The sequence below is a fragment of the Alligator mississippiensis genome, chromosome 2 (assembly GCF_030867095.1).
Source record: "Alligator mississippiensis isolate rAllMis1 chromosome 2, rAllMis1, whole genome shotgun sequence".
Classification (NCBI taxonomy): domain Eukaryota; kingdom Metazoa; phylum Chordata; order Crocodylia; family Alligatoridae; genus Alligator; species Alligator mississippiensis.
Window position 1 is genome coordinate 202,052,707 of NC_081825.1, and position 27,667 is coordinate 202,080,373.

The following is a 27,667-nucleotide window of genomic DNA, read 5'->3' on the forward strand; positions in this document are numbered from 1 at the left end:
ATTTAGTTGCAGCCTCTCTCTCCCTTCAAGTGTGTCCACCTCGCCCCACATCTTAGTGTCATCAGCAAATTTGGACAGCATGTTTTCCACCCTCTCGTCCAAGTTGCTGATGAAGATGTTAAACAGTGTGGGCCTGAGGACCAAGCCCTGGGGCACCCCACTGCTCACATCTCGCCAGGTTGAGTACAACCCTTCCACCACTACTCTCTGGGTGCACTTATACAGGTTTATGTATAATTTCTTAAGTAAGTGGTGGTATTTTTAATCCACTCTGCATGAGTATAATGTACACACAGAGTCCAAGGCAATGGAGAACCAGCCCCAAGGGACAGGGATTTTATTTCCAGGTTTCTCACAGTCTTCCTGTGTGACATTGGTCAAAAGATATATGACCTGGTATTTAGCCGTGTCAAGCACCCACAGCTCATGAACAGAACAAGTGGGAATATTAATACAGAATTTCCTTACCCTCTGGTGAATTAATTTGTTAATCTTTGGCTAAGTAAAGACAGTCAAAAAGCCCAAGACAGCATTGATCCAACCTTCACAACTTTCTCTAAGCTGTGAAGATTGGATCAAGAGCAAAGGGAACTCACATTCACCCTTACAGGATGAGGAAGAGGGGTGGGCTGGGGGAGAAGGGGAGGCAGGCAAATGCCTGCACTGGCCAGGCCAGAAGGCAGGGTTTGCTTCCATGTGACTCCCAGTGTGCTGGATATTGCCAAGGGCAGCTGAGCCCAGCCAAACGGGGCCATCCCTGATTGCCTGTCAGGTACATACCCCCAAACCCCCACTGCCACTTCAGATCCCCTCCCCACCTTAACCGCCCCCCCCCCCCCGACCTAGGCTTCCAGAGCTGGTCGCCATGGTGGCCCTGGGAGACAGAGTGGGGACAGAGCCCTATGCCAGACCTGGCCTCTCAGCCATCAGGGGCAGGTGTGGGGAGGAAACAGTCCCCCCACCCCCTGTGGCTGACCGGTTGGGTCTGGTGTGCGGCAGGGCTGTGGTGATCATCCAACTGGGCTGAGGGGGAGAAAAGCCACTGCTGTATGCCCCCCCCATACAGAACCTAGTTGGAGGGGTGGGGGGCCAGGGCCAGGGCCAGGGCCAGGGCCAGGGGTGGGGGGGGCTCTGTTTCCCTTGTTGGCCCTCCATGTTCCCTGCCGGCTGGGCTGGGGAGCAGAAGCTTTCCTGCCTCAGTTCTGCGACACCCCTGGAGCAAGGCTGGCCTGGCTTGATCAGAGCAGGGGAGCACTGGTGGAGGCTAGCCTGCCCACCCTGCAAGGTGACTTTAGCAAGGGCCACAATGCATTCTGGGATGCTGGGGGACTGAGACCTAGCTTGAGTTGGGAGCAGATTTGGAACAGAAGTTCAATAGACTTGTCTAATCTAAACTGATTACATTTGATGCTACATCCATTCAGATGTATCTTAAACCAGGTTCTGCCATTTTGGAACCACACTATGCACACTGCATTTCTGTTCTCTTACAGGTTTAGACCGGTTTCCAATCATGTATACAGGTTTATGTATAATTTCTGCCCCTTGCTTTTGTGCTTGGGGTCCTCAGATGAAGAGGTTAGCAAAATTCAAAGGATTTATATTATTATTCTAGTGCACTGGTGCTCAACCTCTGTGGCCCCATGCGATGAATGGTATGGGGCCAGTCCATGAGGTGGATCCCATGTGAAGTTTGTTTGCAGGTGTGATCTGCACTGGTGCAGCCTGGTGCATCGGGCCCTGCCATCTGGGCTATGGGGCTCCCCAGGGGTCTGGAAATTTGGCAGCTGGGGAGAAGTAGCAATCTAAGTTGCTGCACCTCTGGGAACAATTAATGCTGCTACTGCTTCCCTGCCACCAAAAGTGTTTGTACACATAACGAAATTTGCCCTTTCTTGCATTCCAACAGCGTTACTGTTTGCACATGTGCATTTTCTTGATGCTTTAAAAGTCTTCCTGGTGCATTAAAGTAAAACTCGTCCAGACATAGTTTAGATTGGGTCACCACAAATTAAAATGTCATGTCCCTGGATTCATTACGTGCACTCAAAGGCATGTAATGAGCCCCTTTGTCCACCAGATGTCGCTTTGCATTGTAAATAGGGTGGGATGAGGTTAGCTGTTTTGATAACTAGGTGTAATGTGTTTCTTCAGATGCAAGGTGTTGCACCCAGCCCATTATGAATCAATGTTCATTGTCCTGTATGGACATCTGCACCCCCCCCCCCCCACACACACACACACTCCTTCAGCTATGCCCTGGCCAGGGTGACAATGGCACCATCACGCCATAATCTGCCCCTGCCCCTGAATGAATGCCACATTTTTTTCTTGTGCTGGCTGCCACACCATTCATGATTGCTCAAGGTCACCCCACAGTCAAACCCATGGCAGCCGGCAGCCCTTAATGAGAATGGGACAGTTACCACATCATCTGCCACTGGTTCAATCCAGGAAGGAAGAACAGCTTGGGTGAGTAGAGGGGGCGCCAAGGATTGCTTTCATTTGCCCTTCAGTCAGACAGAGCAAATGGTGGCCACCATCTCATAGCACTGAGTACAGGTAGCCCATATCCTTGCTGTGCCACTGAATCAAGTGCTTAGCTGTGCTGGGGTTTGTAGTGTACTGTGTCCTTGACTGCCAGAGCCCCAACTTTTTTCACAATGAACAAGTGAATTATTTCTGGGACAATGCATGTGTGTGTGTGTTTGGGGGGGGGGGGTCAGAACTCGAACTAGCAAGTTAGGGGAGGAAAGTGGGGTGCAGCAGACTGCAATGCTCAGCCAGCAGTACAAATGTAGCATGGGTGGTAATGAAGCCCTATTCCAAAACCAGGTGGCAGTTGATTATGGACATTTGTTGGAAGAAAACTTGATGGTTCTAGTGCCCTGATGCCTGCCTTGGGTCTTGAGGTGTTAATTGGAGCCATTGAGACATAGCACTGTCCATCACATACCCCTGTTTCAAACCTGGGCTAGTGCAGGACGAGGCTCTTTTCTGGGGAGATGCTTCTTTCAGACAAGGGTTATTGCAGGGCAGGGCTGTTTTCTGGGGAGATGCTTCTTTCTAACCTCGGGTTCTTGCAGGCCACAGCCTGTTTTCTGGGGAGATACTTTCTTCAAACATGTGGTATTGCAGGACTGGCCTGTTTTCTGGGGAGATGTTTTTTTCAAACAAAGGTTAATGCAAGGCAGGTCTGTTTTCTGAAGAGAGGCTTCTTTCAAACTGGGGTTATTGCAGGGCAGGACTCTTTTCTAGGGAAATGCTACTTGTGTGTGCCTATTCATTGATCCAGTAAAAGCTAATATCTTACCCCCAGGTGCATGAACAGGCTCCAGGGGTCATCCTAAACCCCATATTTGAGTTCTAAGTGGACTGGTCGTACATCACCTGCCCCACACTCATCCACTAGGGCAGTGCAAAACAGCATTGTTCTGCTTCAACTTCCGTTTTGACAGAACAGTGTTTTGTTTCAAGTTTTGTTTCATATCAGAAGCACTGTTCTGTTTCATTTCATCCAAACTGTTTTGCTGTTTCAATTTTTGCCCACCCAATGCCAGGAAGATCAATGCTGCTGCTGGCTCCAGCCGACAGCACCAGCCTGCTGTCATCCAGCAGAGAGACTGGGGGCCACACCCCTAGGAGCAGTCAGGCACAGCCCCTGCAGCCCTCCCGGGGTGTGGGCAGCCCCAATCTGCCTGCCGGATGACAGGAGGCTGGTGCTGCCAGCTGGGGCCAGCGGCAGCACTGATCTTCCTGGCACAGGCTGCGCCCAGACAGCAGCACCAGCCTCCCGTCATCCGGTAGGCAGATTGGGGTCGCCACACCCCCAGGAGGGCTGTGGGGGCTGTGCCGGACTGCTCCTGGGGGTGTGGGCCCCTGATCTGCTTCCTGGATAGCAGGAGGCTGGTGTGCGATTGGGGTGGCAGGTCTACGCATGAGCTGATATGCCCCAGACCCTGAACTGGAGCCAGCCCGAGGAGGGTGTGCGGCCCGGGACAAATCAGCTTGTGCAGGGACCCACCCCTGCCCCACGATCGGGGCAGCGGCGGGTCCCACATGAGCTGATATGCCTTGGGCCCTGTACCGGAGCTGGCCCAAGGAGGGTGCAGGGCCTGGGGCAAATCAGCTCATTCAGGGTCCCTCCCCTGCCCTGGGATTGGGGCAGCGGGTACCCGCACGAGCTGATATTGCCGTGGGCGCACCTGCTGCTCGCCCCAGGTGGCAGCACTAGCCTTCTGTGATTCAGGAGGCAGATCAGGGGCTTGCACCCCCGGGAGCAATCCAGAACAGCCCCTGCTGCCCTCCCGGGGGTGTGGGAGGGCTTCATCTGCCTGCTGTGTGACAGAAGGCTGCTGCTGCCAGTAGGGACCAGTGATGAAGCCAGTAAGCCTGGCTTCAAAACTTGAAATGTTTAAAGAAGTTTTGAAACTTTCAAAATGTTTTGAGTGCCCTCATTTCATTTTGAAGCTGCTTTGAAGGTTTTTGTTTTGTTTCAATTTCACTGTTTCAAGCTCAAAATGCATCAAAACAGGTTTGAAACAAAAAACACTGAGTGAAATTTTGCACAGCCCTACCATCCACCATGGTAAAGGACAAAGGCTCTGCTGCACCAACAACCAGCGCACAGCCTCCTGGCTGAGGTAATCATTGACATGCAGACAGCAGGTTACTTTCAATGCTAATTACTTGTATTCAGCAACCATTTCTATTCAGACGACCCCCCACACACCCTGTGAAACCTCAGTGCTACTGTGTGCTAAACAGCAGCCCTGCTGTGTACTGGCAAACTGTGTACTGGCTGTGTACTGGAATCCAGATGGGATGAGCGAGGAGGACCAAATGGAGATTCCAGATGAAATGCATGAGAAGGACAACATGGAGAATCATGACAAAATGAGTGAGGAAGCCGAAATGGAGAATCCAGATTAAATGGGTGAGGACAAAATGGAGCCGAGTCACCTGCTGCTGGTCTTGGATTTACCAGATAGAATAGAAGCACAGATAACAATCGCAACGCATGCTATGTTTCATAGTTTCATGGTTGGTAGGGTCAGAAAGGACCTGAGCAGATCATCAAGTCCGACCCCCTGCCATGGCACGAAAGAATGCTGGGGTCAAATGACCCCAGCTAGGTGGCTGTCTAGACTCTTTTTAAAGACCCTTAGGGTAGGAGCGAGCACCACTTCCCTTGAAAGTTGGTTCCTGATCCTAGCCGCCCTGACTGTGAAGTAGTGCCTGATATCTAGCTTGAATCTACTCTCAGTCAATTCGTTGTTACTTCTGGTAGTGCTCGGGGGAACAGGGACTCTCCCATTGCCAGCTGGTCCCCCTTGGCCAGTTTATAGACGGCCACTAGATCCCCTCTCAGCCTTCTCAGGTTCAGGTCCATTAGCCTCTCCTCGTAGGGCCTGCCCTGCTGCCCCCTGATCATGTGAGTGGCCCTCCTCTGGACCCTCTCGATGCTGGCCACATCCCTCCTGAAGTGCAGCATAGATTCTATGTAGAATAGAATAGAATAGAATAGAAGTGCTAATAGATATGTAAATAGAATAAAGTTAGATAGATGTAGATATGTAAGTACAACAGTATAAATAAATATAAATAGTATAAATAGTGTAAATAGGTATAAGAAGAATAAACAATTTAAATAGAGTAGAATAGGCGTATTTAAGTGCTGTGTTATTATTTTAATTATTTATTTTCTGTGGCTATTTTATTACTTAATTACATTTTTAATAAGAAAAAAGACACATTTATATTTCTACATTATTTAACTTTTTACACTGTAAATTTATTTCTACATTTTCATACATTTTCTATTTCTACTGACTGGATTGTGTTTTTTATATTGTTTTACAATGTTTTTATAATCTTTATTAGAAGGTTCTTATAATGTTTTTATAATGTTTTTCAGAAATTTTTAATATGTTTTTTATAATGCTTTTTGAAATGTTTTATATTTTGTATTATATTGCCTTTTTCTGAACTTTTGTAATCATGAATAATAAAAAACAGCTAACAGAAAAATTCAAAATCAAGATGTGCGGTGTTTTTGTTCACAGGTGGAATGGCATGAAGGTGTGGGAGGGGATACACGAGGATTTGTGTGGGGATCGCTGTCAGCCATGGGCCACTTGGAGCACCCACAATAGTTGATGAGAGTTGGGAGGACCGGGCGGGGGCAGGAGGGCTGGAAGGTGTGGCTGGGAGAAGCTGTGTGGTGTGGGCGTAGGGCAAGGCATGTGGTGGGATGGAGGGGGGCTGCGTGGTGCAGGGATGAGGAATGCATGGTCTGAGGGTTCAGTAGAGTGGGGTGGAAAAATGGCTGGGGCTGGTGCAATGACTGTAGGCATGGGCAAAGGTAGAGAGGAGGTATAGCATGTCAGGAGGGTCCCCTGAAGCAGTCTGACAGTGCTGCCTTCCCCCCGCCTCTTCCCCCCGCCCCCGCTGGTCCAGGGGGATTACTGGTTTGACTGTGGCATCCCCTGTTGTAATTGAGTAACAAAGACAGCAGTGGGGTGTATTGACAAGTGGCTCCCCCTGCTGGAATTTACTGGGAATTATGTACTGGGCTGAATTTGCTGTAAAGGCTATTCAGTGCAAACATTGATGCAATGTTGTAAAATGAATTGTTTAAAACTTAATAAACCTATTTAATTTAATGAGCATTAAACCCTGTTACATGTACAAGCGCCCCAAATATCCAGGCCTGTGGGCCAGAGGTTGAGAACCAGTGTTTTAGTGGATGAACAAATCTAAACTAAAACTTACGCTGTCATATTGTTTTTGCAGTCAAGACAGGTCCCTCAACAAAGCATTTTAAATGGTGAAAGGCAGGAGTTTAAACAGAAAAAGAACAGAAACAGCTCAATTAAGATGTCCATAGCTGGGCTTAAATACACCTTGCTTACGCTTTTCAACCCACCTTCTCCTAGCTATAGGAACCACACCTTCCCCTCAACGTGTAACAATAAGGTGACAACCAGAACACTTCCCTCCTATGAACTGTAGCATAATTAGGAGTGGACAAGTAGGACACCAGCTCCAGGTGCCTAGTTAGAGAGAACAAGAGAATAGCAGCTCCGGGAAAGCCCAGGCCACAGGAAGATGCTGCTGCAGCTGATAAGCAAGGAGTCTGTCCTATAGTCACAGCAACCTGAACACATGGAACCACAGCAGCAGCCAGACTAGTGTAAATTTGTGCCCCTACTGTTCTCCAGGGCTGGGGCAATTCATTGCCTCCTTCACTCCCTCCCAACAATTCTGCTATGAGCACTGAAATATCTAGCTACACTTCTGCCTATGAATACATGCTTTGAACTTAAAGTGCCTTTCCTCCATGGCTCTGAAAGGATAAGGATGTCTGTAGCACAGACTGGAAGGTGGTCTTCAATTGCCAGAGGTCTGCTAGGCAGCTCTGCTGGGCAGTTGCTCCAGTTGTCTTACTGTAGGACTTCCATTTGGGTCTCCTCCCACAATTTTTAACTTTCTGCTCAAACCAGAGTCATGAAGAAAAGTTGTAAATTCCCCAAGCGACCCATATCAGGGTCTATCAGTCTGTGAGATGGCCATCCTTTTTAATGTTTCCTGATGAGGGATTTATTAAACACTAGCAACAAGAGAAAAGTAGGCCGGATAGAAACTCCTCTTTTATTGCCTAACTTATAAAAAAACTTGAATTGATAATGTCTATGTTTGTCTTTTTAATTTAAGTTTTCAGTACTAGGGCAAAGCAATAATTATAGTCTGTAAAAATATTGTAGAAAAACCCCTTCCCGCTGTTCCTACTTCTGCTGAAGCTTCTCATACAGCTTAAATGTTTCAATTTTATCTGAGGCACTTAAATAACCTATCTGGGTATAGGCACTGCTTTGTAGCGGTAGGGCTTCTGAGTATGTGACTGGCACCATACTGCCCTCAAGTGGACCCAAGGAGAACATTTTTATAAACATTTAACAGGTACATATAATAAAGATGTTCAAACATTAACAAAATGCCCTGAATGGATTTGCTGTATCTGCTGAATACGGAAGTGCAGCACACCTGTATATTATCAGGCAAAAAACAAGACCCACATCTATCTGAGAACACAAAATAAGTAGATGGCCTCCACTAACGTAAGAGACATAGAAAACTATGGGGTAGGAAGAAAGAGAATCTGTATTTGTGGATGATGACACAGGACCAAGTTCATCCTGTAGTAATTTCATGGTATTTAATTTGGCAGCATTAGCCCAGGAATAATTTGGATCGATGTATTTAGCATGTACAATTTCTCTGTTGCTACCTGGTAGTACTGGAATTACTCAGGTACCTGCCTCTTTTATCTACCTACTCAGGTTCAGACATGATCACACACTGTCAGGAGCCCTAACCAGGCAACCCAGCCCGAACTAATTACCTGGGGCTTTAACTAGCAGCCCAAACCCAGATAATGACTCCAGCTGGCCACTGTCTGGATCTCCTGACTGACTGCTGGGAAAGCCACTTCCCTCTGTAGCTCCAGCTGTGGCTGCAGACTCCAGGCCAGCCAACAAGTCCTGCTGAAGGTCTGCCCTGGCAAGTTACTATGATTTAGTACTCCTGGTTCCTTACTTGCTCTGTTTCTCTACTCTGGCTTCTGAATTTTCCCTTGGATTTGGACAGTTGACCTTTGACTCGTGAGCTTCAACTTGGCTTGTGATTCAGACTTTGCCCGTGGATTTAACTTGGGTCTGATCACTTGGGACATCTATACACATGCTCCAGGGTGGGGTGGGAGTGTTTTAATTAGAAAAACACCCGCAGCATCTTGTGTATTTAGTGTCCCACACTTCAAAATGGCAGCGAGGGCGCTTCAACTAAAACTCATTCCACAAACTTTAGTTAAAGCACCCCTGCTGCCATTTTGAAAAATGGAGAACCTGAATACATGTAACAGTGAGGCTGCTGGAGTGTTCTAATTAGAATGATTAATTGAGTCTGCTCCAATGCATTCTAATTAGAATACATCAGAGCAGTGTCCTCCATGTGTACGGACACCCTTGGTGTCTGTTTCCTGACCTACGTTATGGATTCCACTCATATCTCTGGCCCTCCTCTGGTGGCCTAGCTATGAGGTGAAACCACCCATGCCCTGGTCTGTTATACAAACTCTCTTTTTGTCCATGAGTTATGCACATGCACAAAGAAGATAGCATATTGCATAAGGGAAGACGTGTTACTCACCCACATAGAGACAAAAAGACATTAAGTGTGAATGTTGTACAACTGACAGACTAGTTTTAAGCACACTTTAGGAGCTTAAAGTTATGCCACTCCAGGGCAGGTTTCTCTCTGATCCATGTTGCCCAGCTCATGTTCCATTAATATGTGGCCCCTTCCCACAGATGGACTGCCCAAGTTGCAGTTGTCTGGCATCTCTGGTGTCCTCTCCCCCACCCTCCTGTTCTGTATGGACAGACTTTCTACCCCCTGAGCTCTACTGTTCAGGGGATGGTTCTGGCACCAAGCCAACTCCCCTTCCAGATTGACCTTCCCACTCCCAGGGGTGCAAACCTGTGAAAACAGCTTGCAGAGCACATGCCAGCTAGCCAGGTTGCAGGGTCTGGGAAAGGGGTCTAGTGGGGTGGAAGCAAACAAGGTAGGGGGCTGGACTGGGTCCCCATGAGCTGGGTCTTCCTTCCTTGTGTAGGGGTAGTAGCTCCCCAAAAAGTGCCTTCCCTCACTGCTCCCAGCTCCCAGCCACCCTTGGAAGCATGACCAGCACCCCCCACACCCCAATCCCTATTTATTAAAACATGATACCTTCCTTTTACTTGCTGATTCTCTTTAAAATCTTTTCTTTTTACTTTCTTTTATTCTATCCTTCAATGGATGACTTCCTTCATTTCACTATCCATCTCCATTTGCTTTCTCCCTCTCATCTCACTTCCCATCCCAACCCATCCCATCAATTCTCAGCCTCCCAGGTTCATGCTCTTGCCCTGCAACTTATCTCTCACATCCCTCCATCTAGAGCAGGGATAGAAGCCTAGTGGCAAGTCACAGCTGTGCAGGTTGGAGACTGTCAGAGAAGATTTCTAGCCATAAGGTGTAACTGCTCCAAACTTGAGCTAGCACTAACATGAATTAACATTTGATCAGCTCAGAGTTCAACTTGTAAGAAGGCCTAGAGAAGCCCTGTCTGTAGAAGTCTGTAAAAAACATTTTCTCTTCCACAAAAACATGGAGCTGCTGCAGTTTTAAGCTCTGGCACGAAAAAGCTGGAGCAACAATGAAAGAAAGATGGAGCACAGCAGCTCCCGCCACTGTCTGAGCAGAAGCAGAGCATCCTGAACATATGAAGATAGGGTCCTTTTCTTACATCTTAAATCAGTTCTACATCTGTTTTGGGGTGCTGACCTGTTGCTGGTTCTTTAGGTCACTCTGACTTCATTTTTGGACTGAGGTTTCCTTGTTTTGCAGCTTCCATTCCACAGGTTATTTCTACATCCTTTTCCCCAAAGAGAAAACAGAAATACTGTACATTGTATTTCACCTAGGATTAAAGGGTGTGTTTTTTTCTGCAACAGGTTGAGGGTTTGCCTTTAAAAATAAATCACTTTCAGGTGGTTTAACAATATGTTTTATTGTGTCATTGTGTTATCTCCTAAATAAGCTGGCTTAGAAACTCCCACATAGAGCTTATTTTTTCTTGCCTAAGGGGAGGTGACTATTTGGAATTTGGAGGAAGTAGAGCAGAAAGATGGCATAAGACCAGGAGTGTGTGCAGAAGTTGTATTTGGTAAAGTGAAAAGGCAAAGTGCTTCAAGCTTTCCGTCCCTGTTTCCTTCTTTCCAGTATCCCTTACCTCCACAGGGGTAAAATTCAGAAGTATGTATCCCTACTACAGGCTTCATAGGATCACTTGGAGCAGGGTTCCTCTCCCATCTAGCCCATTGTACACTTCTGTCACTTCATTAAAAAAATCTTCAAAAGGAAATGATTTAAACAAGGCAGAAGGCACAGCAGAGTGGTACCTTACAGACTAAGTGTTTCAGAGAGGTACAAGAAATGTAAAACCTGCCAATAACTCTACTACTCCCACAATAAGTACACCCCACAACAGAATCCCCACCATTCCTGGATCTTACACCTGCACCTTCAAAAATGTAATATATCTCATCCAGTGCACTAAATGCCCTGATGAAAAATATGTAAGAGAAACCAAACAACAACTGTGTACCAGAATGAATGCACACCCACAATCTATCAAAGGCAAAAATACCCAATTACCTGTGGGTGTACGCTTCCAACGAGACAATCACTCTCTCCCTCCAAACTCTCAGTTCTAATCCTGAAAGGGATTTTACAAAACACCTTTCATAGACGAGCCTACAAACTTCATTTTATAAATCTACTGGATACAAAAAATCATGGATTAGATATAGACATTAGATTTATGGCACATTATAATCAGCCTGCCATCTGATAGCCCCAGGTAACCTCTCTACATTTTACCAGCTACATTCTATCACCAGGTCAACATTCCCCCCTAGCCATCCCCCCCAATGTACTTGTCTCACATCTATTGTCTCCCATGGCCTCTGATCCTCATTGCCACGCATTTGCATTTTCAGAGAACTGCATTTTGCATATTGGCGTCTATTCCATCCAGAACACAAAACAACAGCATACTCTCCTAAGGTTGCCAACTCTGAAACTATTCCAGGAGATTTTTTTTTCCAACATGATGTAATGTTATTAGTTCAACCTATTCACAATATCAATCTCCCAGATTGCTTTTAATAGTCACCGGGAGATTGATGTTGATTCCAGTAAACTCCTGGCCGATCCAGGAGGGTTGGCAACCCTAGACTCTCCATATGCCTGAAGAATGGTGTGTGTGCCTGAAAGCTTGCAAAGAACAATTTTCCCAACTATTTAGTTGGTCTAATAAAAGATATCACCTTTACCCAAAGATGAGGGCAGAGGAAGCCTTGGACCACTAAACCAAGCGACACCCACAAGAACAGCCCAGCCTAGACCGATGACGAGCAGAACAAATACCCAGGTAAGCAACAAGGGCCTGGGCAGTACTGAGATTAGGGGGCCAATGCACACATCTTCAGGAGGCCTCAAATGCCTCTACACAAACGCTCATAGTATGGGGAACAAGCAGGAGGAACTTACCCTCCTGCTAGCTGGCACCAAGCCAGACATGGGGCTCACAGAAACGTGGTGGGACCCAACGCACGACTGGGCAGTGAATATCAAGGGCTATAGGCTGTACAGGAGGGGCAGGACAGGGAGGGAAGGTGTGGGTGTGGCGCTCTACATCAAGGAGGAATACACTTCCTCATCAAGTAGCACAAGGTCAGATGAGGGGCACACTGAAGTGCTCTGGGTTAGAATACAAGGAAGTCGAGGGGAAAGGGACTTAACGGTGGGGGTCTACTAAAGACCACCCAACCAAGGGGAAGAGCTAGACCGGGAATTCTGAAGTTAGCTCATGGAGGTAGTTAGGTCAAAAGATGTGGTCATCATGGGTGACCTGTGTGCGGGCCGGGTCAGGCCCCGGGCCCTTTTCGTCGCTCTGCACGTGGGCTGTGGCAGGCAGCCCGGGCAGGCCGGGTCGGAGAGGGAGGTCGCCGAGCTAGAATTAGGCACAGACACGTAACAGTTGATTTTAAGATTGTTTACTTACACCGAGATGGTCGTGGTGCAGGCTGAGAACTTGCTTGAGTTGCGGTTACAACAAAAAACACGAACACACGTGGAGGTTGCAAGGCTCCACGCAGACAAAACACGAACAATCACGTGGAGTTTGTTAGGCTCCACGCAGACAGAACTCTGGATATCCAGGACAAGCGCGCATAAAACTCGTCGGTACGTCTTATAGTAGGCTCCGTTCGAAGATGGGAAGAGGTGGGCGGTGGATCAGGCCGCCAAACTCCTCTGAGCGACACACAGGGTTTCTATTACCCTGCCGCGCACACCCAGAGTCCCCACAAGATGGATGCGGAGTCCTCTTCGGCTTGGGCGGAAACTGCTCAAGCCTCTTATACGGCTAGCAAGCCAATCGCTAGTCACCACGTGCGAATAATTTAGCACTAGCCAATTGCGGGGCACGAATTTGCATACGACGAGTGGGAACTCTTTGCACCGTGCATTTCTGTGTTGCAAAGGGAAATGCACCCTGCAAAGACAGCTGCAAAGTGGCGGGAACACTCCTTTGCACGCGGGTTCTCTGCGCAGCAGAACTCCTCCGTGCAATGAAGCTGTATACCCACGGGGATAATTCTTAGTGCTGAAGCACACACAAAAAAATCAGACCTTTGGGTCATGACAACCTGAACTTTCCAGACATCTGCTGGGAAGAGCAGTAAGCCACGTCTGACCGCTCACATAGGTTCCTAGCTGAGATACAGGACCTCATCTAACCCAGGAGGTGCATAGCCCCACCAGGGGAGATGCCTTGTTGGACCCAGTGCTGGCCACAGGTGACGACCTCATGAGGGGGCTGCGGGTGCTCGACCACCTGAGCGACAGCGATCATCACCTGCTGGAATTCACCATCCAGCACAAGGTGGAAAAGCCTGCAGCAAGGCAGCAGCCCTGGACTTTAGGATGGTGGACTTCAACAAGGTAAGGAGAAGAGTTGGGGAGATACTGAGGTCCCAGAGGGGAGAGGAGTCAGGTGTCCAAGAAGAGTGGCCATTCCTTAAGGAGATGATCCTCCAAGCCCAAAGGGAGATAATCCCAACAAGGATCAAAGGGGGCAAGAGGGCACAAAAGCCCCCATGGCTCACCAAAAGCATACAGGAACGTCTCCTAGCTAAAAGGGAGGCATACACCAAATGGAAGGGAGGGGCCATCACCAGGGAGGACTATACCTTGGTTACTCGGGGCTGCAAGGGGGCGGTCAGGAAGGCCAATGCGGAGATAGAACTGGGACTAGCTACCCGGATCAAGGACAACAAGAAGTCCTTTTTTAAATACATAGGGGGCAAAAAGAAGGTGTGGGCTAACGTCGGGCCTCTGCAAGACAAGCTAGGAAATCTGGTCGTCACACCAGACGACAAAGCTAACCTATTTAACAATTTCTTTGCCTCCATTTTCCTAAGCAGGGACTGGATCAGCCCATCCACCGGGACCCCCTCAGGACCCAGGGGGGGTGCACCCAGGCCTAGGGTCAGTGACAATCTAGTCAGGGAACTCCTGGAGGGATTGGATGTATTTAAATCAGCTGGTCCTGATGATCTCCACCCCAGAGTGCTGAGGGAATTAGCAGAGGTCATTGCGGGACCCCTGGCACGGCTTTAGGAGCATTCGTGGTGATCTGGTGTGGTGCCAAATGACTGGAAAAGGGCCAATGTGGTTTCCATTTTCAAAAAAGGGAGGAAGGAGGACCCAGGAAACTATAGGCCAGTTAGTCTTACCTCGGTCCCTGGTAAGCTTTTTGAGAGAATTATCCTGACGCATGTCTATGAGGGGCCAGCAGGGGAGGTTATGCTTGGGGGCAACTAACATGGGTTCATTAGAGGCAGGTCTTGTCAGACCAGCCTGGTGGCCTTCTATGACCAGGTCACAAAATCCTTAGACACAGGGGTAGCAGTGGACGTAGTCTTTCTGGACTTCAGGAAGGCCTTTGACACTGTCTCTCACCCCATTCTCATTAAAAAACTAGGGGACTGTGACATCGACACCTACACAGTCAAATGGGTCGCTAACTGGCTGGAGGGTCGCACCCAGAGAGTGGTGGTGGATGGGTCATTTTCTACCTGGAGGGATGTGAGCAGTGGGGTCCCCCAGGGCTTGGTCCTTGGACCCATCCTGTTCAACATCTTCATCAGTGACTTGGACGAGGAGGTAAAAAGCACCCTGTTCAAATTTGCTGACGACACTAAGATGTGGGGGGATGTGGGCACACTAGAAGGGAGGAATAGGCTGCAATTGGACCTAGACAGGTTACAGGGGTGGGCGGATGAGAACAGGATGGGTTTCAACACTGACAAGTGCAAGGTGCACCTGGGGAGGAAGAACCAGCAGCATACCTACAGGCTGGGGAACTCCCTTCTCGTCAGTGCAGAGGCAGAAAAGGATCTTGGACTCATTATTGATGCCAAAATGAACATGGGCCAGCAGTGTGGGAACGCAGTCAGGAAGGCCAACCGCACCTTGTTATGCATCCACAGATGCATCTCGAGCAGGTCCAAGGAGGTGATTCTCCCCCTCTATGTGGCACTGGTCAGGCCGCAGTTGAAGTACTGCATCCAGTTCTGGGCACCGCACTTCAGGAGAGATGAGGACAGCATTGAGAGGGTTCAGAGGAGGGCCACCCGCAAGATCAGGAGAGGCTAAGGGACCTGAACCAGTTCAGCCTCCACAAGAGAAGGCTGAGGGGGGAATCTAGTGGCCTGTTACAAACTAGTCAGAGGGGACCAGCAGGCATTGGGAGAGTCCCTGTTCCCCCGAGCGCTACCAGGAGTGACAAGAAATAACGGTCACAAGCTGACAGAGGGTAGATTCAGACTAGACATCAGGAGGTGCTACTTCACTGTCAGGGTGGCTAGGATCTGGAACCAACTTCCAAGAGAAGTGGTGCTGGCTCCTACCCTGGGGGGTCTTTAAGAGGAGGTTAGACGAACACCTTACTGGGGTCGTTTGACCCCAGTACTTTTTCCTGCCATGGCAGGGGGTCGGACTTGATGATCTGCTCAGGTCCCTTCCGACTCTACCAGCTATGAAACTATGAAACCTTGTCTGCTCAGAGAGGTATAAGCTTTCATAGACAACAATCTACTTATGCCTCTTTAAACCTCACTTAAAAAGTGTCATACAACCTTTTATAAGGCCCTCTATTCTACTGTTGCTCTCTGCAAGTACCCATTTTTTTTAACATGTAACACAAACTAGATCTTCTGGGTCCCAGCTGTGCTTGAGCTATGTTTTATAGAAGTCACATGAAAAAGACATACTGAATTCAATAAAAGTAACTGCATATTACCCACTTCTAAGAAGTTATTACTTCGTCCTACTGGAAATAGACAATATGCGTGAAAACCTCTATGGGCTTGTCCCCTCATAGGCATTAAACAATGCAGTTATGGATATAGGATGAAGTGTGTGTGTGGCAGAGGGGATTTAGACAGAATTTTTATGCATAATTCCCAGATGAAGAATGCATTGCATTCAAAAGCTTGTCTAATTCTATCCCAGCTATACAGTTGGTCCAATAAAAGATATTATCCTAAGGAATTCTTGCCTTTATGCACAATTCAGTAGCCATTTTTGTCTTCCTTTTATATGCTGCACTCTCACATGGAGACTTTCCTTTGGTTCTTTCTTCTGAATGTTTTCATTATTTTAAAATAAACTGCTGCAGGCTGAAAATTCACAGTTTACAATTTTTATATAGAAACATCGATTCTACCAAAAAAAGCCCAGTTGTGCATCAACTTCTCCATTTTCATAAATCAATGTAACTTGGCAACTGAGCTTTGTACAGAGCTCCAGTTCACTGTGGGGAGGCATAGTTCTGTGCCCCTGGAAGCCGTGCAGTACCCAGGGCAATGCTGGCTCCTGCTGTGCCGATTGCAGTGGCATGATCAGTAGGGCTGTGCGAAACGGCACTGTTCCGCTTCGACTTGCATTTTGACGTTTTGACGGAACAACATTTTGTTTCAAATTTTATTTTGATTTAAAACTGCTGTTCTGTTTCATTTCGTCGAAACAGATTCACTGTTTTGATGCTGTTTCGACGTTTCACCCATAGGATATAATGAGGAAGATCAAAAAAGCCTATAACCTTGTCATTTCTGGCCTGATTTGGATGAAACTTACAGAAGTGGTAGCCACTTCTGAGGGCATGAAGCCTGCCAAGTTTCAAGGAGATAGGCACAGGGGTTTTGGGAAAACTGTACCTCAAAGTCTTGAAAGCAAAACTCATGTCATGTGTATGTGTTAAGCCACAGTGGAGTCAAAACTGCAGGCATGCTAGCCCCCACTGAGGCCACAAAGCCTGCCAGCTTTCAAGGAGATAAGTGCAGGAGCTTATGGGTTCTGGGGCCCTGCACCTCTGGCTGCTGGCAGGCAAAACTCGTGACATGGGTGCTTGTGGGACTGGCTGTTTTGGGGCACAAGGGGGTGAAAACTGCAGGCCTGCTCAGCCTTGCTGTGGCCACAAAGCCTGCCAGCTGTTAAGGAGATAGGTGCAGGAGGAGTCTGGGTTCTGGGGCCCTGCACCTCTAGCTGCTGACAGGCAACACTTGTAACATGGGTGGGTAACACTGTGTGTGTGTTAAGGTGCACCCTCACTCAACTGACACCATGGCAAAAAGCAGGGCAGTTCAAACAATGCTGCCTTTTATGCAGTTTTTCCATCCCTCCCCAGAGCACTGGGATTGGAACAGACCTTAGGAAAGGATGACAGCCACTGGCCAGCTAAACAGTCAATCATGAGAGCACTCCTTTGCCTGCCCTCTCCTTGCTTTAGTTACTGTTTCCCTGCAGACAAGCTCAGCTTGAGCTTTGAAACTTGAAGCGTTTTGAAATTTTCGAAATGTTTCAACTTGCCTCGTTTCATTTCAAGGCTGTTTCAAAGCTCTCTGTTTTGTTTCGATTTTGCTGTTTCGAGCTCAAAACGAGTCGAAACAGCATCAAAACAAAACTGCCGGTGAAATTTCACACAGCCCTAGTGATCAGCCACTGCTGTAGCAATGGCTGCTTTTGCATATCCCCTTATAGTCGGACTGGGCCCCAGGGTTGACCATGATGCCTCCTGGTGGTCACATACCTCCTGTACCACTTTGCCCCTTGTGTACCCTCTGTTTCCTTTTTTCTGCCTTGATGGAACTATTTTTATTGGAGAAGGGAAGCTGCCCCAAGGTCCCAGAGTGAGCCCTATCCTGCTATGGCCAGTAGGTCTCTCCCCTACCCAGTCATGTCCTTCCAGTCCTGGTCCAGAGTAGCAGAGAGTGTTGGTGACCCTACCCTGTGTGTGTGTGTGTGTGGGGGGGGGGGGGGAGAGCAGAAAAGGGGAATTGGTCCTATCCAGCACTGGGCCGTCCAGCCCATACCCACTGTTGGGGGCACTGCATGGAGTGGGTGGGTGGGTGGGGTCACCAGGGAAACTGGCCTGGGACCCTTGTGGGCAGGGTGTGCTTGACTGGCCCGATGGCATGGGGCCATGGGTGGTAAGGGCAGCATCTGGGAGCAGGACAGGCAGGGACACGTGGGGAGAAGATTGCAGCTATGCCCCAGGCCCTGGCCCTGCAGTGTCACTGCCCTGCAATCCTAGCTCCAGCTCTGTCCCCAGCTCTGTTCACCCATTCCACTCTTGGACACCACTCCCTGCCCACCTGCGGCCCCATCCCATTCTCACTTTTTACCTTCCTATACAGGCTTTGGTCTTCTCAACCTTAGCCTACAGGTTACTCTGTCTGTGGACTGGTAAGCTAGGCCCACTGGTTCTGGACTGGCCTTTTAGTCTCAGCCTCTAGCTGCCTTGGTAACTCCCCCTGTGCTCAGGCTCTGGACCTCTTAGCCTCAGGCCTCTTCCCTCTCATTCCCCTGCCCCTGGCAGGGATCAAAACCTTGCATGCCCCTCAGGCACCCCATGGGATCCTTTCCAACCCTATACCCACACCCGGTTCTCTGATCAAAACTAAAACAAAAATGCAAGTCAGCACCTTTAACTCAAACTCTCAAGTCCCACTTTGGGCCATCAGTCATACCACTGCCAAGCCACCTCCCTGCTCCCTGGCTCTCTCAGCCCGGGATGTATTGACCACGGCCTGCAGCTCCCACTCCCCACCAGCCTGAGCTGGCAGGTGCTCCACTCCCTGCAGTAGTTCAGGGCTGCACTGCTTCTCTATCTCAGGACCTTGGGCTTATAACCTCTGAGGTTGTCCCTTTTTGGTCAGGTGCTTTCCTGACCAGTTGCAGGTGTGCCCCTTCAGCTTCCAGAGCAGTTTACTGCTATTTCTTTGACCTAATTGTAACGGTGCTCTTGCTGCATAACTAGGGTACTGCCCTATTGTCCTAGTCATACAATAGGAACCTGCAGCCTATGAGCTGCTAGCTGCCTACTCTGCAGCTAGCCCAGAATCTACTCCTGTTTTTCCCCCTGAACCTTGGGGCATGCCTGCTGCAGCTTCTCGCTTAAAATAGTAGGAGCCCATGGCTCCCTTGCACAGACACACACAGAGGCAGTACTTGGGGCTATTGCCCCAGTCACCTTCCCCTCAGTTACACTGCTGCCCCAGAGAGAGAAAGTATGGGGGAGAGAGTGTGATATTATGTTATATCCACTTACTTGGATGTGAGTCAAGACTGAAAGATCCCAAAAAGCTGCTTTAACAGCAGCTCCCACATGCACATACTTACAAGAGGAAAACAGAATGTAATAATGAATTATTATATTAATTATGTAACTGAGATTATGACAAACCCTCAAAGAAAACCTAAATTCAGACTTGCCAACAGGTGACTGCAGGTCACTTTGTTTCTCATTTAAACAGTAAAAGTCAGTGAGGTCACTGTTACATATGGTCAAAATAATACAGGAAACTTGTTGGACCAGAAGAACCTGTCAGGGCTGAATCTGACCTGCAAACTGAACCCTGGACTGAATTCTGGGAAGAGAAGTGCAGGTATGTAGGCTTCTGGGGTGCATTTGTTCCACTGAAGGAATAGGATGCTTCTCTATCCCCAAGTACTGCAAGAGATGAAGGCCTCCACACTAGGACCCTATCATGTGTCTTTGAGACTGCTCTTCTCTGCATCCAAATGTCCTTGAGAGGAAGAAACCAAGTGTTAGAATGGTAGTGACAAATAGCTGAGTTGTAATTTCAATTCTGCCCTTGTCTTCCTGAAAATCCATGTTATCTGTCTGTAAAACAAAGATAATATTATTTACTTCTGTTCCTCGCAAGAGGCAAGAAGGATTATTTTACTTGTGTTTTATTATGTGGTGCTTTGAAGATCTAAACTGTTATAGCAGAGGCTTACAAGGCCTGATAACCCTTTAATTTAATCTGGCCTAAATCATAAGTAACTCCTTTGAAGTCACTGGAGTTAATTAAGTGTAAACTAATGGGTATGACAGTTAAAGCAAAATCCAGCACTCAGGGGCGGAACTTGATTGTCTGCTGTCTTGCACCTTGTGTATTTGCATTCGGTGCAAAGTGGGTATAACTTGCTGGCACAGATAAAAACAAGTAGGCAAATCTTTCTGAGTGCATTTATTTCCTATGGTAAGCTGTCCTGTGCAGCTGGTTTCCACCTGCAACAGAAGCAAAAAACTCACTAAACATGTTCTGGGTGTGTCAGAACTAATGCCTAGTATAATAGTACTGAGAGATCCCAGCTGACTTTAAGGTCCCATTGTGCAAGGGACTGTTCAAAGACAGTACGGTCTCACCCCTATTGTGAACAGTGTGGGCAGCCCAACCATGTCACAAGGACACCTGTACTTCGCTGCATAGAAGTCCCCAAAAATATATTTTTATGAAATTCCCACTCCGCTACAACATTAACTACAGAGGTGCATTTTGATGACATGACTTCCTTCACTACCCCTCACCCTTTCTAGGTACTTCTCTTTCCCCCAGTGCCTAGCTTCTTAGAGCTCTACTAACTCACACCGCCTGAAAGCTCAAGGGTTGTTGCTATTTTTCCCTTAAAACTATATTTTTTTAGTTTTCTTTTGGAAATTGTATTTTGCTCACAACATCAGTTACACATTGAGTGTATAGTGAGTTAAAATAGACTTTAAAATGTGACATTTCCTGAAGCTACTGTAAATAGAAAACATTTATCATCTCAACAGTTTTCAGATAAAGGAACATGCCGTTACTGCCTCAGTCATCTCCTCTGCCTTGGGAAGTTTCAGCTTGAGACAGGGAGCAAGAGTCAAAGGTAGTTTTTAAAACACCAGCTTATAGCAGTTTATAGTTGCTGGTGAGTGGGGGCATGGCTAGAAACTGGCAAGTCCTCTTCCCGTACCTGATCTGCTGCTCTCCTTTCTGCTCCCCACCTAGTGCTCCCTGCCAGTTCTGTTGCTCTACCTTCTGTTTCTTGCCCTATGTTCCCTGCCCAATCTGCTGTTCTTCTTTCTATTCCTTACCCTAACAGCCACTGTGCTCTCTGCTCCCTCTCCAGTCTGCCATGTGTCACACATATGGGCTGCCTGATCTGCTTGCAGCACACCTGCTGTGGGTTGGCTACCTCTGCAATAGTTCATAGCCCTAAGAGGAAAAGGTCAAATGTTAAACAGGTTCCTGAACCCATGCATCTCAAAATATTTCATATGGCTTTACAAACTATCCCAAAACTTTATTTTTATAGTAGTGAAAAGAAGCCTATTGTTGCATCATCATGCATCTCATCTGTGTTAGGTCTGTTGGGCCTGGTATCCAAATAGGAGTAAAACTGAGCTCCTCTAAGGCTCCAGTGATGATGTCTTTTGTTATTCAAACCTGCATATGGAAAAGAATGATAAAAACTGACCCAGTTTATGCCAATCTATCTTACTCCATGACCGATGTCTGCCTGATCAATAAGCAAAATCCCAGAGGGATATTCGTTTAGAGACCTGATGTTGCCTATATTTGAGAATCTTAATCAAGAGTTCTATCTAGGAGTTATTGTAATAGTTGGTTTTTTAAGCATGGTTTGTGGGGGTAGGTGGTGGAGTTCAAAGAAGTTATTTAGTCACTTTGGTTAATGGTAGCCTGCAAACATAGGGACTCAGTGGCCCAGGAGGTCCTTTCCAGTCCTTCGCTTCTGAGTTCATCTTCAGAATTGTACCACTTTATATTCACTTAAGAGTTCATTTAATTTAAACTTGTTTAAAACTTCTAGTTGAGCTAAGCCTGATTTCTGCTAGTTTGGTTGAACACCTTAGGAGTTAATTAAATTGGCTGAAGTCAAACTTAAAGACTATTCCTAATTTTTTTGCACCAATTTAACCAAACTGATTTAAAAATCACACCTCTAGTTAGACTCATGTGAAGACCCTGAAGACCATACTAAAGTGTTTCGACGTCATCTCTCCATCTCTAGCTTCTGATAGGAAAGTGTTTGCAGTAAAAAGGGTCTCTACAGTAGCATAACTCAGGGGAGAGGGCTGGTAAGGAGGGCACCAGCCCCATGTAGTAATTTAGAGGGCATCAGAATGACACCTCCCACCACAGCAAGTGCATTCCTGCACAGCCTGGCCATAGTAGCCGGGCAGGAGCCATGGCACAGCACCCTGTAGTTTATCTGGGGGTGAGGGAGTGGCAAATCACTCAGTAGTATATCTCAGGGAAAGAGGGAGCAGGGGTAGGGTGGGGCGCTTGGAAATGAATGGGGTACCAGGGGAGACCCCTGGGGAGCCTATTCCATGAGACTGCTAAGTTTCCAACTGCAGCAGCCTGAACCCACATTGCTACAGCAGCAACTGCAGCTACAGCTGCTGCCCAGGTGTGGAGGGCAGAGGCAGGTAAGATGCTTCTTCCCCCCCTCCCCTGCTCTCCAGTGATCAACATAATTTCCCCACACTAGCATCCCAGGTGCTAAAGGAGCTTTCTATGCCTCTGTGTCTCTGGTCCAAAAATCTGTGCCCAGGTGCACCCCAAGTTCAATGAGAACTGAATTTGTGATCTTGGAAACCATATTTTGGCCCTCATATTGAGCAGCAGTCAGCATCACTCCCTCAGGTGCTTTCATTTTAACAGCAAAGGAAAAAAAAACCAAGAACATCTGCTGATAGTGATTTCCCAGGATGCTTTGTTTTGCTTGTTTGCTTTGCTTGCTGTCAGAAATGCAATTAACTTTTACAGTCTGTACAAACAAGAAAAAATAGAGAGTTAGTTGCCTATGTTAACTTTGAATACAACAGGAACACCCAGTGGAAGAGGGGGGCTATCTCCAAAGAAGAGTATACCTCCACTGCTCGGGCCTGTAGGGGGGCTGTTAGAAAAGCTAAGGTGGACATAGAGCTAGGACTAGCGTCCAAGATCAAAGATAATAAAAAGTCCTTTTTCAAATATATAGGGAGGATGAAGAAGAGAAGAAGGGAAATGTGGGGCCCCTGCAAGATGCGCTGGGCAATCTGGTGGTTGCGCCAGAGGAGAAGGCAGACATCTTTAACAAATTCTTCACCTCTGTTTTCTTGTGCAGGGACCGGGACTCCCCCACCGTGTTTCAAGACAGACTCGAGGGGAATGCCTCAAGACCTAAGGTTGAGGAGGACCGGGTTAGAGTGCTTCTGGAGGGGCTGGACATGTTTAATTCAGCAGGTCCAGATGCTCTGCACCCCAGGGTGTTGAGGGAGCTAGCAGGGGTTATTGCTGGGTCCTTGGCATGACTTTACGAGCACTCATGGTGCTCGGGCCAGGTGCCAGATGATTGGAAGATAGCCAATGTGGTCCCCATCTTTAAAAAAGGGAGGAGGGAGGACCCGGGCAACTATAGGCCTGTCAGTCTTACCTCAATCCTGGGGAAACTCTTTGAGAAGATCATCAAGGAGTACATCTGTGATGGGCCGGCATCGGGGATGATGCTCAAGGGCAACCAGCATGGTTTCATTAGGGGCAGGTCATGTCAGACCAACCTGATTGCCTTTTACGATCAGGGCACAAAAGCATTGGATGCAGGTGTCGCCGTGGATGTAGTCTTTCTGGACTTCAGCAAGGCCTTTGACACTGTCAACCACCCCATCCTCATTAAAAAACTAGGCGACTGTGGCATCGATGCCTACACAGTCAGATGGATTACTAATTGGCTGAAGGGCCGTACTCAGAAGGTGGTGGTGGACGGGTCATATTCGACCTCGGGAAAAGTGGGCAGCGGAGTCCCCCAGGGCTTGGTCCTTGGGCCCGCACTGTTCAATTTCTTTATCAGCGATTTGGATGACGGGGTAAAAAGCAACCTGTTCAAATTTGCTGATGATACCAAAATTTGGGGTGAGGTGGGCATGCTAGTAGGGAGGGAAAGACTGCAGAAAGACCTGGATAGGTTGCAAAGGTGGGCTAACAAAAACAGGATGCGTTTCAATACGGACAAGTGCAGGGTGCTGCACTTGGGCAGTAGTAACCGGCAGCACACTTATAAGATGGGAAACTCCCTTCTTGAGAGCACGGAGGCAGAAAGGGATCTTGGAGTCATCATTGACTCCAAGATGAACATGAGCCGACAATGCGAGGTCACGGTCGGCAGGGCTAACTGGACCCTATCGTGCATCCACAGGTGCATCTCAAGTAGGGCCAAGGAGGTGATCCTCCCCCTCTACGCGACACTGGTCAGGCCACAGCAGGAGTACTGTGTCTAGTTCTGGGCACCCCACTTCAAGAGGGATGTGGACAACATTGAAAGGGTCCAGAGGAGGGCCACCCGCATGATCCGGGGACAGCAGGGCAGACGCTACAATGAGAGGCTACGGGACCTGAACCTGTTCAGCCTTCACAAGAGAGGCTGAGGGGGGACCTTGTGACCATCTATAAACTCACTAGGGGGGACCAGAAGGGTTTGGGTGAGACCTTGTTTCCCCTAGTGCCTCCCGGGATAGCAAGGAATAATGGCCACAAGTTGTTGGAGAGTAGGTTTAGATTAGACATCTGTAAGAACTACTTCACAGTCAGGGCGGCTAGGATCTGGAACCAACTTCCAAGGGATGTGGTGCTGGCTCTTACCCTGGTGTCTTTAAGAAGCGGCTCAATGCCTACCCGACTGAGGTCACTTGAGCCCAGTTTCCCTCCTGCCCAGGCAGGGGGTCGGACTTGAAGATCTACAAGGTCCCTTCCGACCCTACTTCTATGATTCTATGAAAATGAGAGTACTAATCACAGATAGATACTAAGGCACCAACATTGAACCAATTGAGTTACAGACTTATAGGCTTGCCCCTACTTATTTACATATCAAATCAATAACTTTTATACACCAGGATGAATATGCTGGCTCTCTGCAGACTTAACAGCCTGGGATGATGCCTTGAGAGGGACAGCCACTTCTCTGCCCCTCTCACTGGAGCGTGGGCAGGTCCTCCTTGCTTGTGTCCCTCTGTGCTTGCTCTGGGTGTCACAGGCTGCTGGCCATTGATCCCTTCTGGTGTCTCTGCAATACACTTCTCTCCCCTGATCTGCACCCCTGACACAGCCAGCCTCAGGGTCTGGGCTGCTGGCTCAGGCAGTCCCCCTGCCCCGTATACACACACCCCACCAGGCAATTGGGAGAGGGTTTTGTCACCTTTTTGTCTCGGCTTTCTACAGGATGTCTCCCCCCAGGTAAATAGGGTCTAGCATCCCCTAAACCCCGCTTTTCCCACCACGAACCAGGTGGCTGCTCTGGCTCCCTGTGGCCTGTGCCCCACCTCCTTCAACCCTGCACGCAAGTGGACCGGGCCTGTCTCCCTTCAGTCCGTCCTGCTCTGTGCACGCTCCCCGCATGCAGGGTTTGTGGGCTTCTTCCCTGCTATGCCACAGCACAGCCCTCCTTCTCGTCCCAGGGGGATTCCTGGGCTCGGACGTCTTCTCCAACCTGCAGCAACGCTCTCCATGGCTCTGCAGGCTCCAGGGAAGAACCCACACAGCCAGGCTCCCTCCCACCTTCAGCCCCGGGGTGGGCCCTTTCTCTCCCTTCCCCGGGGGGGGGGAGCCCTGTTATTCAGGACCTCCCTAGCCAATTCCTCCAAGAGATTTCTTTTGGAGGCTTCCACAACAGCTACCTGTTCTTTTTTTTCTCTCCCAGAATGGGTCCCTCCAAGCAGACTTCCTCCACCCACACCATGGTGCCTTCTTTGGGACAAACATCCCACTCTCGTAACACATTGTTTCTAGAGGGGCAGCCTTCCCATGCTGCTGCCCAGCTGTGCTCCTCATGAGACACTCCTCCTTTAGGTAATCACAACCTTACTGCTTGTTACATTTATACAACTTGTGTAAACAAATACTAAATTGCTGGGATCCTTTGACCCTAGCTGACTTCCTGCCCCGTGGGCAGGGGGCTGGACTTGATGATCTTCTGAGGTTGCTTCCAGCCCTTATGTCTATAAATGACTGCACAGTAACTGGAGTTACTGCACAATAGTATTGCTGGGTGTCTTTTTTGTGATGATGACTGCACAGAAGCTCCTTACTACTGCGCAGTATCATCGCATCATGCTTCCTGCCACATGACACTACTGTGCAGTAGTCTCGGGCTACTGTGCAGTTAGGATCTTGTGTAGACACGGCCACTCTCTGCATGAACTCTGATCAGACAAAAGTAATTCCTGCCATTCGCATCAATCCAGCTTTTTCCTCCTACTTCCATTAGTCAGACCTTATGCATTTTGGAGGAGAATTCTGTAAGGGGGATCAGAAGAGAGAGCTGTAGAGCTGAGAGGTCTTGATCTATCTTCCCTTACAGTCTTTTTATATTGTACAAAAGATTCCACAGATTTAGAAAGGAGTTCAATGTATTGACTAGATAGAGCAAAGGACTGGAAGTCAGCAGCTCTAGTAGTTCAGCCACCAGCTTGCTTTCTTATCTTGGGTATGTCTAAATGGCACAAGGCACTTGCAGAATTGTCAAACCAAGTAATTATTTTTTACTGACAATTTATACATTCCTTACTGACAAAGAAATGATTTTACCATCATTAAAAAAAATCTTGTATTTGCAGCCCTGTGTGAGTGCAGCAGTGGTTTTATACCCTGCTGCCCCCACTGCAGGGATCCCCTACTCACCCCACATCCTGACACTCTCAACTACACCCTGCACCTCCCCACTGCCAGTCCTGCTCCCTCCATCCTGGCACAGACTCTCACCCATTACCTCTCCCCTTCCTGACCTGCAGTTCTGTCCCCATCACACTGTCCCCCCTCCCTGTACCTTCAGTGCAAACAGCTGTTATAGATAGGATATTTCATAGACATTTGGGCTGGAAGGGACCTCATGAGATCATCGGGTCCAGCCCCCTGCCCAAGGGGCAGAAAGTCAGCTAGGGTCAGATCACCCCAGCAAGATAAGCATCCAAGTGTAAATGGGATGGGAATAGGGACCCAGTGGCAGGCAGCACATTGCTGGAGAGGAGGAAGGGGATTGGCAGGCTCCAGCGAATGGCAAAGCCCTCACAAGATATGATGACAGAACAAGCAGCAATGGTCTCAAGTTGCATAAGGGATATTAGGAAAAACTTTCTCACTAGGAGGGTGGTGAAGCACTGGTTACCTAGAGAGGTGGTGGAATCTTCATCCTTGCAGGTTTTTAAGGCCCGGCTTGTCAAAGCCCTGGTTGGAATGATCTAGGTGGGGATGGTCCCGGTTTGAGCAGGGGGTTGGACTAAGTGACCTCCTGAGGTCCCTTCCAACCCTAATTTTCTATCATTCTATGATTCTGAAGTGACAGTGTCCTCAAAATCTCCCTCACTGTGACTACTTAACTCCTTAGCCACTTCCACAGTCATCACTTGACTTTTTTTTTTCTCTTGTGTTTCAGTCTGGTTTCCTAGGAAAGGCTAAGGAGCTTCACTATTTCTAGACTCTGTCAGCCTCCATGGCATTTTATCTCAGCTATCCTCCCAAATGACTAAAGTCCAGGACAAAGATGGTCATAGTTCTGTTGGGTGTGGATTATAGAGACTTCATCACTCTACCTCTCATGTAATTTCATATGATGACAAGTGTCTTTAACTGTCCTTCTGGAAAAGCCATTCAGTTTTTATAAATAACTG